This window comes from Pinus tabuliformis, chromosome X, assembly GCF_031772625.1.
Source record: "Pinus tabuliformis cultivar Carrire ecotype Pingquan chromosome X, CPIR1, whole genome shotgun sequence".
NCBI lineage: Eukaryota > Viridiplantae > Streptophyta > Pinopsida > Pinales > Pinaceae > Pinus > Pinus tabuliformis.
In genome coordinates this window covers 133252242-133271251 of record NC_142308.1, presented here as the reverse complement: position 1 = coordinate 133271251, position 19010 = coordinate 133252242, and positions in this window count along the sequence as shown.

The window sequence follows — 19010 nt, the reverse complement described above, 5'->3', positions numbered from 1 at the left end:
CCCCTGACTGTAAGCAAGGTCTGCAAAAAGATGTTCTACATGAAAGAACATGACTCTATACATCGTAAGTGACCTTCTAGCACAAGGACTCATACATAAACCATCTCCAAACCAAGTGGGGATATACCAAAAGTTTACATATGATAACATAAGAGAATAACATCATTCATCCCAGGAATAGTGGGGAAACCAAAATAGGCCGTTACATGAACTTGATAGAAAGAAGATATACATGACATAGAGATGAAATATCAAGATTATGCAAGTCACCAATAACTACTATTAGCAGCATAGTCAATCACTGTACAGATCAGCAACCATGTTCTCCTTCTGTTCCCCTTTCTGCAGCTGATCCACCTAAACCAAAATAGCTTGAGTACTCGATCCAAGAGCTTCTATTGCATTATTAGAAGATTATCTGCTCCCCCTGAATCCTGTGCTTCCTTCAAATTAACATATATGCGACTGTATTCACAGAAACAAGCGTATATACGCGGATACTCCTTATGAAACTCGCGTACAACTATTTCCAGATCAGCGCATCTGTAAATGTCCTATGACAGGGTATGTCTCCATATAGGTATCAACTCATCATCATAAAATCATTCACATTATATCATATGTGTAAAACACCATAGCCATCTTATCAATAAGATCATCCATGTATCATCACTTGGGAATATCTGCATCAATCAACATATGTAAGTATCAACATATAGGTAAGAACTCATCATCATCATGTCTCCAACAAAGAAAATTTGAGCAATCATGCATGTATCCAACACTATGTATCTTGAGCTCAAGATCATTTGTCAAGGCTTCTTTATATCGTCAACATCAACAATCCTCATCCACATGAGGACCCAGAACTATAGGAATCCTACATCATAACTGTATTATATGATCTTTATGCATATGATGACAACAACATATGAGTGACTCATATTCAAGCTTTGTACTTCTCCTTACCCTTATGAAGATCACCATGTAAGCATCATATATGCACTATCTAAGAATCAATCCACAAATATGATCTGAACATCAACTATGTAACCCCAAGAATCATACGAGAGTTTATGATGGACAACTCATAACCACATCACAGCAAGATATATCATTTCGCCATATAAGCATCATCACCAAGGACTATTAACCATAATGCCAACAATGCATTATTAAAGGCATATGCTCCACCTCAACCTGTGCCATTTGTTTACTGTTAGATCTGATCATGCATATATCAGCAATAAGTATCAATACATCATCATCATCAAGTTAGGATCAAAATAATTCTAAACATCTTACAAGTATCAAGACATTTCCGCACATCCTCAACAGACTGTAACTATTAACCAATAGAGCAAATAATGGACTGAATCATATCAGACACTTTTTCTGAGCCTATCCCCAATGATTTTCATCAGACTGACATATATGCGACTTTACAGTGTCTAAATCACGTATATACGTGACTTCCCTTTATGCAACTTGCGTATGAGATTTAGGACACTGAAGTTGTACACTTTCAGCTCCCCCTGAATCTGTTATGTTTGTGTTGTGCTGCATCTGAGTACATCGTGCGGTGCCACATATTTCTGACTGAACTTCCTTCTTCTTCCATATCTTCAAGCGTGATGATGATGTTTTCTACTTTTGATATGGTGCCCATACTTTGATCTTGCATTCCTTAGCTATATGTCCAAGCTTGTTACAGGCATAACATCTTACCTGTTTCATATTCCTTCTGTAGCAATCAACAACTTTGTGACCAAACATATTGCAAGCAAAGCAATATCCATTGGAATGTGATGATCTTTCTGCATGATGGTCTTGAACCCTTCTTCTTCTACATGTAGTTGCAACATGTCCAAGATTATGACATACATAACATTCAACATTATTCATAGGAGGAGTAAAAGATTTTCTTTCAAGGACATATTTCCTTGCTTGATGATGAGATTGACCTTCCATTTCAGATTTTGCATTAGAGTCCCTTGTCTTACTAGATTCACCTTCAACAGTTTCATGAAAACCAAGACCAGTCTTGATAGCAGGAGACCTTTGACTACTAAGAATATCATCCAAGGCTTTAGTACTATCTTGAAATCGTAACAATTTATCCTTTTCTTCTAATTTACCTTTCAAGATATTTACCTCAAATTGAAGTTGTTCTTCCTTTTCTAGACATTTCTTCTTCATGTCTTCTTCAGCTTTCCTTCCTTCTTCCAACTGATGGCTCAATTCAAGAACTTCGTTTTCTTGTTTTTGGAGTAGATCTTTATTCTGCTTCTTTGATTCTTCAAGATCTTTCTTTAGTGAGCGGATCATAGCTTCAAGCCTTTCATAATAACTAGATCTATCTCTGAGTTTCTTGATGATTGAGCTCCTTTCACTGACTTCATTTCTTAATGATGTCACTTCACCCTGCAACTTTTGACATTGATTTTCCTTGTCCTTGAGTAACTTTATTACCTTGTTTCCTTCCTCTAATTGAGTTTTTAGTTTGGTAACTTCTTCTTTGAAAGCACATTCCCTTTTGTTCAATAGATCTTGTCGATATTTAATTTTGTCTGTAAGCCTTCTAAATACTGCCTCTATTTGATATTTTTCTTGCTCACCCATAAGAGAAAATTCAGTTGCTTCACTATCACTTTCATCATCTTCACATGGATGGAAACCAGAGGATACCCAATTCATACCTGATAAATCTTGCTCATCTTCATTCTGAAGAGATTTTGCACCTGAAGTGCTTCTTCCACATAATCCCCAATCGATTCTCCCACTGTCATAGTTCTTCTGAGATGTCTTCTTCTGCTTAGGCGATTTCTTCTTAAGCTTCTTTCCCATTGTTCCACGGATCTCCTTCAAGCGATCAAGCCTCTACCAAAGGACCTACTCTGATACCAATTGTTGGAAATAATACTTGTGGGGGGGGGGGGGGGGGGGCGTGAATCAGTATTATTAAATAAATAAGACTTTTTCATTTCCATACTTATATACATATATGCTACTTCAGATAATGTAACCTGCGTGTATATGCGACTGTGTCAAATGCAACTAGCGTATATGTAAAATACTTACGATTCAATTAATTCATTAAATGCTAATCTTTAGTTAGTGCATCAGAACTTCATTAACCATATAAGCAGCAAGCAGGTGCAGTAAAACAGAACAGATCATCATACACAAGAAGCACACATGAACACTATGATATAAGGTGGAAACCCAATGTCGGTGAAAACCACCTCCTCCAAGTCGTCTTAATCTTCTTTAATAAGAAATACCTTTTACAATAGTTTTGTACTGGTGTAGACTTATACCAATACACAGGCTTCTACCTCCAAAAGGCTACAACCTTCTCTCGTTCTCCAGACTCTCCTAGAAGGGAGCTACAACCCCCTTTGCTCTTGTACTAGCCAATCCATTTACTAGTACGCAGGCTGCTACCTGCTGAAATGCTCCAACCTTTACTTGTTTTACAGCTGCTACTAGAAGGGAGCTATCACCCCCTTGGCTCTCGTACTAGCTGATGTACTAGTTCGTAGGTACCGACCTACTGAAGGTTACAACCTTCTCTTCCTTCCTCCAGGTACCATGTTTCATCAATTTTCAGACTGGATACACTGAAGCACAACATCATAATCTGAAAGGCCACGTTTCATCCAATTTTCATACTAGACCCAACAACAACATTCAAGCACAAGAACAATCACTATTGCAAAACCCATTAACTACACTTGCATCATCAATCTCTGATTTATCCAATACTGTAATACTGTCAATCAACACAGTCAGACAACAGAACTCTGCAATAATAAACAGATCCAACTGTATCATCAAAAACATGCATCAGAGTGCATACACTACTTGGAAGTGTTGAACCTGTGTGTATACGCAACTTCATCAAGGTGAACCAGCATGTATGTCATTAATTACTTATTCATAACTTCACTGCACTTCCTGACTTCAGACGTAACTAGATCGTTACATATACAAGGATAATATATGTGTTAGCACCCAGATCTATTCCATCAAATCACATAAATATGAGTCATTATGATCTTGATCCAATATTAGTTCTCATCCATCAATATTGAAGCTAAACACAATCAACCAAACAGGATATGCAGAATACTGACACCTTTAAACTGTCATCAACAACTAGAACCACCTGTGACTTCAAACATCATGGCTCAAATGGTATACGCTACTACAATGAATCAAACCCGCGTACATACGCACTTATACCAAAGCCAACCCGCGTACAGATCTATAAATACTCAATCATGACTTGCAAAGATTTCAAGCTTAAGTTATACCCAGTTCAGATCATTACAAGCATTAGTATACAGATCTAGAATAAGTGTAATCAATCATATAGAGATATTTTATTTCAAACCATTTGATCCCGATCTCTGCTTAGATCTTGTTCTCCATCAACCATTGAGATCCCTCCTTAGCTCAGATCAAGCAATGCATCATCAACCCATAACTTGCATATTGGATCTCATCCTTCATGAGATATTCAAGACTTTTCGGACGCACTTGCCTAATGATCTTCTTCTCCTTTTATAGTCTTAGGCCTTGCTCAATACCATGGTCCAAAACCATAGGTTCAAATACCAAGGACTAACTACCACGGACCAAAGGTAAGTTCTCCAACATATACACACTTTTCCTTGCATGAAAGTGCGTGTATACGCATACGCGCCTTTGTAACGTCTAACCCGCGTGTATACGCGGCTTGGTCATGATGAACCTGCGTATATATATATTTTCTCTTTATTCTTGTATTTTGATCATCAAGTCCTTGCTGTTGACCTGCTGCACTATGATCTATCATCTGTGCGATTTTCCATCAAGGACAACACTTGTCTCATAATGCCAACAATGAATAGTTGGTTAGTACAGATGGAATGCACATAACATCAGGCAACATGTGTAAGCATGTACAAGGAAACAAGAATGACATATATGGAAAATAAATATATGTGTTTAGATTTGAGGGGCCGCACAAAGCAAGGCAAGGAGAAACACTTGAGACCTAAGTGATCTAGTGGTAGTACTAAAAAAATAGGATACATGGTATTATCAACGAAATTGCATATTTTTGGTTCTGTACCATGAAATGGGTACCCAGTTAAAGAAGCACCGCAAGTTGTGAACCATGTGTAATGGGTTGTAGTTATTAATTGTATTAGTTAGCATTACAAGTCATAAGGTAATTATAACATTTTATGCATTGATGTTTAAGAATGTATGTACTTAGAGGATCTCGCATATATGACTGATATATGTTGCAGGGTAAACTAGCACGGGTGGGGTGGGGGAAAGCAGGGGTAGGTGACCTGCGAACAAAACCCTCTTGTATCCTATAGGAGAATCAAATAGGATTTTTCCATTGAAAAATAGTTCATACATAAGTAAGATCGAATTATTTAAATTTCAACAGGGATACATGGCAGCAGGAATAAGAAAGGAATGAGAAGGAAAAGTTACCCAACAAATTTTAGGAACAAGGAACTGAACTATGAACACCGAGGATGGTGTTAATAAAAGGGAGGGAGAATGTAATATCCCTATGCTATGGTAAAACTACTAGGGTTAGGCTGTGTTGGGTTAGAAAGAATGGCAAAAATTCCAAATAAGGATATTGAATTAAGTATGTAAATGGATTATTTATTATTAACTAAATAAACAAGGAGTATGTAGCTAGAAATGAGACCTAAAAAAAAGACTCTTGTCAAATAAATTAAGGATATAATCTTATTAATAAATGAGATTTCATATAACTTCATGATAAGTAATGTAGAATGAAATTCTAGATAATATTAGTGAATGGGAGAGACATCCATTAAGTTTCTTAGTCAGGGAAATATGCTAAGCTTAGAAATGTCCTAAAAGCACCGGAGGAGAGAAAGACGGGCTTTTTTAGAAAAGCATAGGAAAATGGATAAGAATATCCACAAAATCAGGATGCCGCTAAAAGGAAAAATTATCATGAAAGACAAGTATTTTAATACTAGAGAAGGGGATCAATGTAGGATCATTGATTCCTAGAAAGGAGATCTTAGCTCAGGGCTGAACTAGAAGCAATTGGTTCTAGGTTGGGTGGAAAATAGTGTCAGCTTCCCAATGTTTCTCTTACATCAATGGATTTCTGGTTAGACTATTTGTTGTTTTTATTTAAGGTGGTAATGCATAAAACTACGAATAGATGCTACAATTGTTTGGAAGGTAGTTGTAAGATTTCTTATTTAATTAAGAATTGATAATATGATTATATTATAGAATAAATTATATGTGGATGTTATTTATAGATGCTCATGAACTGTTAATAATGGCTATATGTGAAAATTTCTAAAATGAATGAAGGAACAGAAAGGTATTCAATGAAACACTTGAATGATAAGTTCGATGTATAGGTAACATGTTGTGGATGATTATCTCCACTGTGATAGTTTAATCACACATATTTCACTATATTTATAACCATGTTTACGGTAAATAGAGAGGTTTCAAGGGTATGTAAAGGCTGCGATATTAGCTTTACGATGAAGTTACTTAGGTATTGTATTAATCCATTTAATTTTAAGGATACTAGATGGATAATGAATCTAAAGGAAGGTCGTTGGATAAAAACCATGATTGACTTAAAATCGATTCACAAATCATGTATGTATTTATTCCAGTAATCATAGAGGAAAACTGGAATTTTGGTAGCTCAAACCTCACGAAGGAAATTCAAGGGCACGAGGACTAGGTATATGGAGGATCATTGAATTGAATAGTCTCCTATGGAGGCCAGGATCTATTCCAAAGATGTATAACATAAATTCATCTTTCTTGTCCTATCTTCTATCTCATAGGGAGGAAATTCCACTGGTCAATTCTCGTCAAATGTTTATTAGCGAAGGACATTACGTGCTTGGTTGTAAACATTTACTAGGCCATAACAGGAATAGGAAAATTCCTATTTGGAAGCAAGGTATACCTCCATATTATAAACTCAAAGGATGGTTTATCCTCTGTTAGAAATTTCTCACAATGACTATCTAGCATAAATAATAAACATCGTATTCCTCCCGGTAGCCTTGAGACCACAACTCGGTCTAATTAGCTAGATTAAGAATATTAACAAACAAAAATCCCATCATGATGATGTTAAAATGAAGGAAGGATAGATAGGTGGTGGAAGTAATTTGCAATCCATATATGCCATTTGCGTAGTGTCTTGGCCTACAAAGTCGTAAACACAATTGGTGAATGGAGCCTTCAGATAGCAAAAATTGGTGCAATTGATTTTGTTAGGAATATAAGGACCATACTTACAAATGATGTTGAAGTAGGCTATAGGCAAGTAGTTAAGATCCTACATAAATAATTTCTCACAATATTTACCTTTTATTATTTGGCAAGCATGTCTAGGTGATTCGAGATTCAAAAAATCTTGAAATAGTATGTTATAATATATATAGGACAAATGAAGTATTTTATCATTAGAGGTTTGCAACTAAATATTAGTCTGTTGAATATATGTTTAATAAAAAAAAATATATATAACCATTATTGTTCCTCTTGGCAGTGTATACGACACAATCTATGGAAATTCTTCCAAGTTATTGATGCTTAAATTACATTCTTCTATAGAGAGTGTGCCACGATTTCTAGCCACATGAATTATGCTTTTGCGATATAACAATGAATTTATGAAAGCCAAATTAAAAGTTTTTTCTCTCTATTTTGTTTTTTACTCTATTAATTGCATATTGAATGAGAGAGGTGTCATTCAACACCAACTCGAATAGCTAAGAAGTTGTGACACTCTAGAAAGACATTCAACACGCTCATGTTACTAATGCTATTACTCTATTTGATAGACATTTGTGCCTTCTGTAATAATTTCCTTATTTTAAATTTCCCCTCGACTTGAAGTGTTGATGGTCACATAGCTCAAGATCCTTACAAAAACCCCAGACCATTGAGATCTATGACACTCTCTCCTAGGTCAGATTTAGTAAGCATGTTCTATTGGTAAGTTTAAAGAAAAACCTCCCCTTTCCAATTTGATTGAAAAATAAAATCACATTTATGGCTATCGTTTTCCTTTTCGATTTCTAAGTCACTCTTTTTGCTTGCCTCATCCACTAATCATACCAACTAATGAATGTCTGATCTCGATAGTTGTTACATTCTATGAGATATTCTACCTCTTAAAGGAATTTAATTGGATAATGATTATCCTGATTTTGACAATGACAAACACAATTTTAGCTTCATCTTTCCCTTGTATTGTGAATATGAACACAGAGGCTATGAGTATTCGATATCAACACGATCATTATCGAGTCGATGAATTGGTAGCTTCTTCACTATAAATACTATGAATATCCATTATGTTATTCTAACTAAGCTTATTGGCATGAGGACCCTCTTCTATGAGGGAACCCTGTGAAGTATCTTCTATGTTTAGACGATCCATTCAAATTCTTTAGCAGGTGAGTGCGTCCCACTAGGAAGAAGAGATGGAATGAATTCATTAATTTATGCGTATCGATATTGGATATGTCGGAGGATTACTTATATGGAGAAATTATTGTATCCCACTTATCAAATTACCAGGGAAACTATACAGAGAACATGAATAAACCCAAAGAATAGATTTCTGGATCAGCTCATAGTAGAAAACTTTCACTCAGTTTGGGTTGTTGGTCGGAGGAGGGTTAGCTAATAGTGTTCAGTTATTAACTTCTCTCCATTGATTGGGATTATCCCTTTTGTAATTACGATGCATTTTGGATCAAAAACCTAAGGTGTAAATGGGCATGCCTAAACCCACATATAATTGTATAAAATCAATAAATTGAATATTCCTAGTATAATGGAATTCGATAATGAATCTACGAGGGATGGTTCATGACAAGATATGGTAGCAGAGAAATCCTCCCTTGGTGTGGCGAATTGTGTCTCGATATAAATTGTAATCCCCATTGTGTGTCCTCTTCCTCCTAGTGCCTCGGTTATAACACAACAAGATAGCCTAATAATAGTTAAGTTTGACTACATCAACTCTTAACTAGAGTTATAATATAGACTCTTATAAAGTATTTTACATAAAAAAACATGTGGCTAGTCCATTTTCAATGAATAATGGGGGTTGACAGGGAATCCTCCTGAGCTATAGGTGTGAAAATAGGAAGTTCAACTTTTAAGTGGCATAACTTTTGCATCAGGAATCTGATTGGAGCACTTATTGCACTGTTGGAAAGACCTATATGTGTATAATAGCATGAAATTGTATGTCACTTGAATGTAAAAGTTTTACTCCCAAAAAACATCATTTGATTCCTCAAAATGCTATCGCAAACTTTCATACCCCATTTTGACAAAGTGACTATCGAGAGTAAAAACAAACCCATGAGATTATCCCTACATTTTTTCCACTTTGAATACATTGAGATGGATGGAAAGATATATAAATATCCAATATAGATCACACCTCCCAATTTTTAGATGCTTTTGGTTGCACCTTTTCAATGAGTTGAGGAATTATTTTATCCACCTCCACTCAATTCTACCATTTCTCTTTGCTCAGAATTTGTCCCTTCAACCCATTTTGCCAAAGGTCATGATGCCCATGACTTGTAGTTCTGGACCTCTTCTATAGAATTATATCTTATGTCAACTCTGCCTTAGAATCTAGTCCCAAATCCTCCACAAAATATATGACTTGTTCCTCTTCCTAATCTACCATGGAAGGCTCATAAAGTTTCAAATTATCCCCCTTCACAACTAAGTAAATGCACATATACGGTAGTAAATTGAGTCGATAGGAATTGTCACCAACCTTTTTAGGTATATCAAAGGGACCATACCTCATACACTTAATTTTCATACCCAGCCCCTACAACCTCTCCTTTTTTTACTATATCCATACTCTATCTCCCACCCTAAATGATTTTTTTGTTATGTACAGATCACGCCTAGCCTTATACTTCTCTTGGGACTACTGTAGTGTTTCTTGTACCTATAGATGAATCCATTGATCTTTTCTATAAATTTTTCAGCCCTCAAAGAATCTCTTGTAAGATATTCCCTCACTCCTCTTTGCTTCCCATATGCAATATCCAAAGGTGAGTGTGGAACATATCCAAAACAAGTTTCAAATGGTGACCTTCTTGTGGAAGTGATGAGCCCTAATATTGCAACAAAGAAGTTGCAACTCTGTTGGCTATCGACTTAAATCATCAACTCGGGGTTCATACAAACTTAGGAGGGGATGACATTGTATGTGAAAAAGACACTTTACTCTTCCTGTTATGACTCCCTTTCATGAAAGTGAAATAATGAAATGAAACAAATTCAAATGAACAAATATCTAAGTAAGACATCAATCCCAAGTTGCAATAAGGAAATTTATTCTACTTGGAAAGTAAATGGTGGGAAGGAAATATATTCTATTTGAAAATATGTAAAGAATGATGAAAAATAAGAAAACCTAATATATATGTCTAGAATGTAAATAAGATTTAAAGAAGATATATACTATTTTTCAAGAAATAAATGTCCTAGAGTACTTGTGTAAAAAGGAAGTCACACTTTTCATAAAGTAAATTACGGAAAAGGAATCTAGATTAATTTGAAAAATCAACATTCAAGAAGTAAGCAATATAAGAGCTAGATGTCAACCTTGATGGAAAATAATAAAGGGGGGGGATCATTATTCCTTAGCAATTAGTACTTTTAAATATTTTTAGTGCATTAGTTAATCATCAATTATCATTAATGTTTATACAGTAACCATAGTGAATAAAAGAACACAAGAGGCACAAAAATTTTAGGTGGAAAACCCCCTCTGGGACAAAACCCATAGAACGCTTTTCTAATAATTCTTTAATATTCAACTCCAATTGAAAAGAAAGCTCCAACTTCCTAGAATCTAGAAAATAATTCTTCTCAAGCTCCCACTGGATGGATGCTCCAACGCTCGAGATTCTTCAGTAGTCAACTCAACAGATGCCCCAACACCCAATGAGCTACAACTCACCCTAGAACCACCCTACCACCCTGAAGTTTCCACAAGCTTCAACCTGTTGGTGAATTCATGCACCAACCTAGCACCACCCTACCACCCTGTTGAAGAATAAAAGAAGAATGGACTCTCATACTAGGGAAAATCGTCCACTTTACAATGATATAGAATGATGTAGAAGAAGAAGACACACTAGACCATAACCTCAACTATGACACAAAAACCTAATGATGATCCTAGACCTCCCGACACTATCTCTTCAACTCTTGGCAGATAGACATTTGTACAACTTTTAAAATGATGCTTTTACAATGACTCTTTACAATGATGCTTTTACAATGATTGTATGCAATGCTTCCCACTTGAAGACTTCATGTGGTGAACTTCTTGTTGTTGTTTTGCACCTTGATTGCTACTCTTCTCATGCTACCCTCTCTCACTCTTCAGAACATTAGATTACGAATTGAGTCTTCTCTTGATGAATATAAAATACCAGCAAAAAGTCTTCAACAAAATACCCATGACATGATAACAGTAAAACTTACCTCATCCTGTAGAACATATGTTAGTGCTAAACAAAAACAACAAATTAGAATACAAAGAAACTAATGAAACTAAGAGTTGAACATGCATATACAAAAGACACTTACATATAGCTTACCCTTGCTGCATCATTTTTCTCCACCTTGTTCTTTGTTGCCCTACAAAGTCTGGTACTTTGCACCCCTTGAGAACACTTGATCTAGTTTTTCTTGCCTTCTAGGAGCACAATATTTAATCTGATGTATCTCTGTGATTTCAGATCCTAAACATGTTATCTTCGTTTTTGTAGAAGCCCTTTGACTATTATTTGCAATGCCATAGGTCTAACCCGATTCAAACTCTTTAAGACAAACTTATGCCCAATCTCTCACAATGACCTAATTATCATGGACCAGTTCAGTAGACCAAACTTGTACGACGTACCATGTGTCACTGTTTCCTCCTTCAGCTTTGAAATTGATACACAAAAAACTACATTCTATACAATATCCTCCATTTTTACGAAATTCCAACCCTCTTCTCTGAGACTGAGTTATGACGATTTTCCCAAGGGCACTTCTTTGATATGAAATTCGATAACCTGCAAAAACCCTAACTTCCATAGATCATATATCCGAAAATATAGTGAACCAAGATCTAAAATTTGGTCATGACATTCATTAGCATTTCGAATCAAATGGGTCTTAATTTCAGAATCTAACACTTCACAGAAATTAAGTTATAGTTAAAATGCAATAATCACTACATTTGGAGGATATATGAGATTTCTTTTTATAGAGTTGAGAAGGGCTTCTATAGAGAATGTTGAAGGGACTTTACGAGATTAATTTTTTTATTATTAATTATTGACTATTCAATGACCAAAACCAATTATGAGTGCCATGCCACCAACCCATAGTGTTTTAGCCCACTAACGGGGTTACTAACATCAAACATGAATATCTCTCAAACCGTGAAGAATTACATGGCATGCCATATATCAACGGAAAAATCTCCATGAGTAGAATCTATCTAGAGCATCCTTGACTAAAAATAGAGTAAGATGTCAAGTCAAAATTACCTGGCAATATCAGGGTAGCCCCTGGTGCTTCTTGGGTTGACATCAATGACAACCTTAAACCATCTTTAGATCAACAATTTTTCCCGTTGGCATTGATGGGAACACAAGTACTCCCACTGCGATCAGGGCACCTCTTCCTACTTCCTTCTCTCCCCTTTTGAAATCAATGGCAAAGGGTAACTCCCCCTGACACACAACCATCCTGCAGACCTATACACACTTACACTGCCCCTTTGTTTTCTGAATAAGGAAAATCTAATGAGAACTTCGGAGAATCCCAATCTTCTGGCAAAGATATTCAAATGCTTCATGAGGTAAAGTTTTAGTGAATATATCAGCAATTTCTTATTTTGTACCAACATATTCAAGTTTGATATTCTTTTCAGCGAATTTTTCTCTAACAAAATGATAACTTATTAGAATGTGTTTTGTTTTTGATGCATGATAGGATTCTTTCAAATGGTGATAACACTGGTGTTTTCACAGAAGATGGGAATAGGCTCACTGAATTGTACTTGAAGATCTTCCAAAGTTTGTTTCATCCAAAGGACTTGAGTAAAATAAGATGCCACTGCAATGTATTCTGCTTTCGCTATAAATAACTAGATTGAGGTTTGCTTTTTTCTCGACCATGATATGAGATGACGACCTAGATAGAATTCTACTACACTAATACTCTTACGATCATTAATGCTTCCTGCCCAAATTGCATCTATAGAGGCTTGAATAATGAGACTGTTGCCCTTGGGATACCATCAGCCATATTTTGTTGTGCCCTTTAGATATCGAAGAATTCTTTTGACGAAAATAATATGTGATTCTTTTAGTGCTGTTGGGAATCTTACTACTTGTCCAAATTCTTGCATAAGATCTAGATAGGAGGTTGTTACATATAGATGACTACCAATCATAGATATGTACAACCTCTGATCAACATCCTTAGATGATTTGTCTATGCTCAATTTGAAACCTGTTACATCGGAGTAAGGACGGGTTTGCAGTATTCCATTTTGAATTTCTTGATAACTTCCTTAATGTGCCTAGCCTGGCATATAAATATTCCTTTCTCTTGCTGAGATATTTGAATCCCTAAGAAGTATGTCAACTCACCAAGTAAAGACATCTCGAACTCACTTTGCATCTTTGTAGCAAAGTTCTTACTTAGTCGATCATCATTTATACCAAAGATTATATCATCCACATATACCTAAACGATTGTTAAATTATCCTTATCTATTTGTACGTAAAGATTGCTATGAGAAGTACCTTTCTTGGACCCTTGTTGACATAGATATCTGTAAAGCCAAGAATACCATGCTCGGGGAGCCTGCTTGAGGCCATACAAACTCTTCCTTAACCTACAAGCATAGTATTATTTTTCTAATAGTAGAAAATGTTTAGGTTGTTCGATGTAAACTTCTTCTAATTCTCCATTTAGAAATGTTGACTTAACATCCATTTCGTAGACTTTTATTTTTCTTTAGCATGCATAGGTGAGAAACATCCAAATGGATTCCATTCCAGAAATTGGTGCAATTGTTTCGTCGAAATAAATTCCTTCCACTTTTGCATAGCCTTTGTAAACCAATCTTGCTTTGTTTTTGGTAACCTATCCATCTTCATTCAATTTGTTCCTGAACACCCATTTAGTCCCAATAACATTTTTATCTTTTGGTAATGGAACTAGTTCCGAGGTGTTATTCTTCTCAATTTGATCCAATTCATCATTCATAGCTACTACCCAATGTTTATTTTGGCTGGCTTCCTCAGAACTACTAGGCTCAAAGGTTGCTAGAAAATCAATGTGAGATTGTTGTGAAGAACGGAGTTGTCGACCTTTTTCTTGTTCCAATTCCTTCATTTATGTCAACACTGATTTGATTTGATGGATGGTTCTTTTGAATCCATTCTTTTTTTCTCTTTAGAGGAGCTTCTTATTGTTGTTCTTGAATATCTTGTTGATCATTATTTACTTCTTCCTGGTTGATAGTTGCTTCTTGTTATAGAATTTTCTATGTACCTTTTTTCAGCCTTTGTCTCCAGTTTCTAAGATTCTAGATCCTCATCATTATTAGTTATAACACTATCTTCATCAAATGTAACATTTATTCTCTCCACTATCTGTTTTCATCTTAGATTATATCATTTATAGGCCTTTATTTTGCGTGAGTAACTAACAAAGGTACCTTCATCAACACATGATTCAAACTTACCCAACATTTGATATAACATTTTCTTCTGAATATTTAAAATATTTTACATCAGCTGGTTTTCCATTCCATAATTCATATGAGGTCTTATTGCAATTATTTCTAAGAATACTTCTATTGATAATGAAGACTCCCATATCAATTTCTTGAACTCAGAATTTTTCATCCAATTTTGAGTCCTTTAGCATTATTCTACCCATTCCTTGTACGGTTTTGTTCTCTCTTTTAGAAACTCCATTTCCCTCCAGTGTTCATGCTATTGAAAATTGTATTTCTATTCCATTTTCATCATAATATTGTTGAAATAATTTGGAAGTGAATTCTCCGCAATTATCTCATCCTAGACACTTTATTTTTAAATAAATTTCATTTCCGACCAACTCCTTGTAGATCTTAAAGCACTCAGATGCTTTAGATGCTTTCTTTAGGAAACTCACAGCTGTCATCCTCGTATAGTTATCTATCATTAACGTGAAATATAATTCTCCATCTAAGCCTTTTTTTCCCATAGGACCACATACATTAGTACATATCGATTCCAATGTATGTGATGCAAAGTTTTCTTTTGTTTTAAATCCGCTTTTTCTCTACTTTCCATGCTGACAGGCCTCACATAGTGTGTTGGAAGGTTTTGATATTTTCAGCATTTCTCGTACTTCTTCCTTTTTTCTTATCCTGACAAGATTGTCAAAGTTTATGGGACCCATTCATTTGTGCAATAACCAGCTTTCATATTCTTTAGGTAGTAGACATGCTTTAGTTTCTTCATCCATAGCATATATGCCATTTGGAGCTCAACTTGCTGTAGGCACAATTTTACCATATCTGGCTTTCCCGATTTCATATTTTGTGGAGTTGAATAGCATTGTGTGTCCTTGATTACACATTTTTCCAACACTAAGCAGATTGTGATTCATGTTTTCAACCAAATGAACATTCTTGGCTAGAGAATCTTTTCTTATGAGACAAACAATACATGATCCTATAACATCTAAATATCCATCATTTCCAAAGGACATGGTTCCATCCTTCTTCTCTTTCAAAGATACAAATTTCTTTCTATCTCTAGTCATATGTGCTGAGCAATTGTTATAAACATACCACACATCCTTTTTATTTTGAGACTTGAGAGCGAGAGCATAATTATCAGTGTTCTTCTTCTTCCATGTTCATTTGTTCTATGGCTTCGAAGATTCTTCTCGAGGATTTTCAAGTCTGCAATCTTTGGCTATGTGTCCAAAGTTTTGACATTTGTAACATTCAATATTACTTCTTAGATGTTCAAATCTACTGATTTTTCATTGAACCTTCGGAGGTTCATATTTGAAAGATCTCCTAGAATTGTATTGGTTCCTAGGGTATGTATGACATTCTACAGCTTTATGACCAAATTTTCCACATGAATAACAATAGCCATGAAAACTATGTTGGTACCTCGATGGAAATCTTCATTGGGGAATTTTCTTCCAAGGTTTCTCTTGTGAATCTTGTCCAGTGAAGTCTACATGCCTGTCATATCTCATAGTTGCATTATATTTTGTTGTAGAAGGTCCTACTTCTTCTTCTTTGTAACCAAGGCTAGTTCTGTCATTGTAAGATGGTTGATTGTTAATGAGTTCTTCCAATGCCCTTGAGTTGTTGGCATAGTTTTGGACATTTTTTCCCTTCTTCACTTCCTTATGGAGTGGGACTACTACAACTTCTAATGCTTCCCTTTCTTGGTTACTTTCTTCCAACTTCTTTTGAAGTGACTCTTCAATACATTTGTGTTCTTCAACTTCAATTTTGAGACCTTGAAATTTTTCTTCAAGAGTGTTGGAATGGATCTTCTTAGCCTCGATCTCTTTTATAAGCTTGATTGCCTCCTTATAATATTCTTCTATGGTCAACCCTTCTTCTTCATTGTTTGATACCTGCTTTTTATTTTTCTTGGCCATAAACAATACTCTCTCATTAGCTTCTTCTTCATTGTCATTGTCTTCATCGGATAATGAGCTATCTTATTTACAGAGAAAGCTCCCTTTGAATCGTTTCTTCTTTCCTTGCTTGTTGAGTTTCTTAAAGCCTTTCTTTCCTTTTGAGTTTCCATCACTTACTTTTGGACATTTTGCTGTGAAATGCCCAATCTCACCACAACTGAAACATATCAATGGAATTTTACATTTTAATTTCCCCTTACAAATTTTTAGTTTTCTCTTAAGGTAAGCATATTCTCCATCTGAAAAACATTCTTCATCATCTTCCTTTTCTTCACACATGTAGGTGGAGGTGCAAGTCTTTTCCTTTGAAGGCTGTTTGTCCTTATTGGTTTTCTTAGATGCAGCGAACACAGTTTCTAGATGCGAAGTACCCTCTTCTTCATGAAATCTCATTTCATATGCTATGAGAACTCCATATAATTCCTCTTTGCTGAGTTTTTCCAGATTTGCACTGTATTCTAAGACCAATACCTTTGGATTGAATCTTCTTGGCAACGTTCTAAAAATCTTTCATATAATATTCTTCTCGTCAACAATCTCTTCCAATCCTTCAAGAGTGTTGGTTATTCCATCAACGTGTTGCAAATATGCAGCAATATTGTTATCTTCTTTCATTTTGAGTTTCTCAAATTTTTCTCTGTAGATTTGAAGCTTTGCTTCTTTGACATTTGATTCACCTACATATATATTATCAAGCTTGTTCCATATATTTTAGGCGGTTTTACAACCCAAAACCTTATGACAAGCAGATTCAATAAGTCCACTGATAATATTATTCTTTGCTTTTGCATCATCTACCAAATTCTTCTTACCTTGTTCATTCGTGGTTTGTGTAAAGACATTTTGAACAGTGTCCCATACTTCGTAACCTTGCACCAAGAGATAGACCTCCATTCTTCCTTTCCAGAGTACATAATTATTTCCATTGAATAGAGGTACACCATTCTTGGTATGCTCCATGATATCCTTCGAGTTTATGATAGATTTTTCGGCGAAAATCACATGAGAACCATTTGTCGACGCGTTTCGGACCAACTAGTGTGGTTCATCGTCAGGACAAGTTGAAGAACAGATCCACCTAAGCTTGTTTAAATAGCTAGAGCAGAGACACCAACGGTTACCAGGGCAAAAGGTTGACTAAGGAGTAAGGTCAAATTTAGTTATATTAGGTGTCGCTGCTCTAGCTATTTAAACAGGCTTAGGTGGATCTGTTCTTCAACTTGTCCTGACGATGAACCACACTGGTTTGTTCGAAACGCGTCGACAAATGGTTCTCATGTGATTTTCGCCGAAAAATCTATCATAAACTTGTTATGGATCACAGAAGCCTCAACTCTACAATTGCATCCTTCCAGTTGTTAAACTGTTATTGAAGGAACCAAGCTTGATACCAATTGATGGAAAATACTAAGAGCGGGGGTGAATCAGTATTCCATAGCAATTAATACTTCTAAATCTTTTCACAGCCTTAAGTAATATTCAATTATCATTAATGTTTATGCAGTAACAACAATGAATAAAAGAACACAGGAGGCACAAAAATTTTAGGTGGAAAATCCCCTTCGGGTCAAAAACCACTGAAACATTTTCTAATAATTCTTTAATCTTCAACTCCAATTGAAAAGAAAGCTCCAAATTCCTAGAATCTAGAAAAACATTCTTCCCTAGCTCACACTAGATGGATGCTCTAATGCTCGAGTTTATTTATTAGTCAATTGAACGGATGCTCCAACACCCAATAAGCTAGAACTCACCCTAGAACCACCCTACCACCCTGAATTTTTGACAGGCTTGAACCTGTTGGTGACTTCATGCACTAGCCTAACACCACCCTACCACCCTAGAGAAGAATAGAAGAAGAATGGAGTCCCATACCAGGGAAAATGGTCCACTTTACAATGATATAGAATGATGTGGTAGAAGAAGACACACTAGACCATAACCCCAAATATGACACAACCACCTAATGATGATCCTAGACCTCCCGACACTGCCTCTTCAACTCTTGGCAGATAGACACTTGTACAAATTTCACAATGATTGTTTTATTATGACTCTATATAATGACACTTTTACAATGATTGCATGCAGTGCTTCACAATTGAAGACTTCATGTGGTGAACTTCTTGTTGCTATTCTGCACCTTGATTGTTTCTCTTGTCATGATATCCTTTCTCACTCCTTAG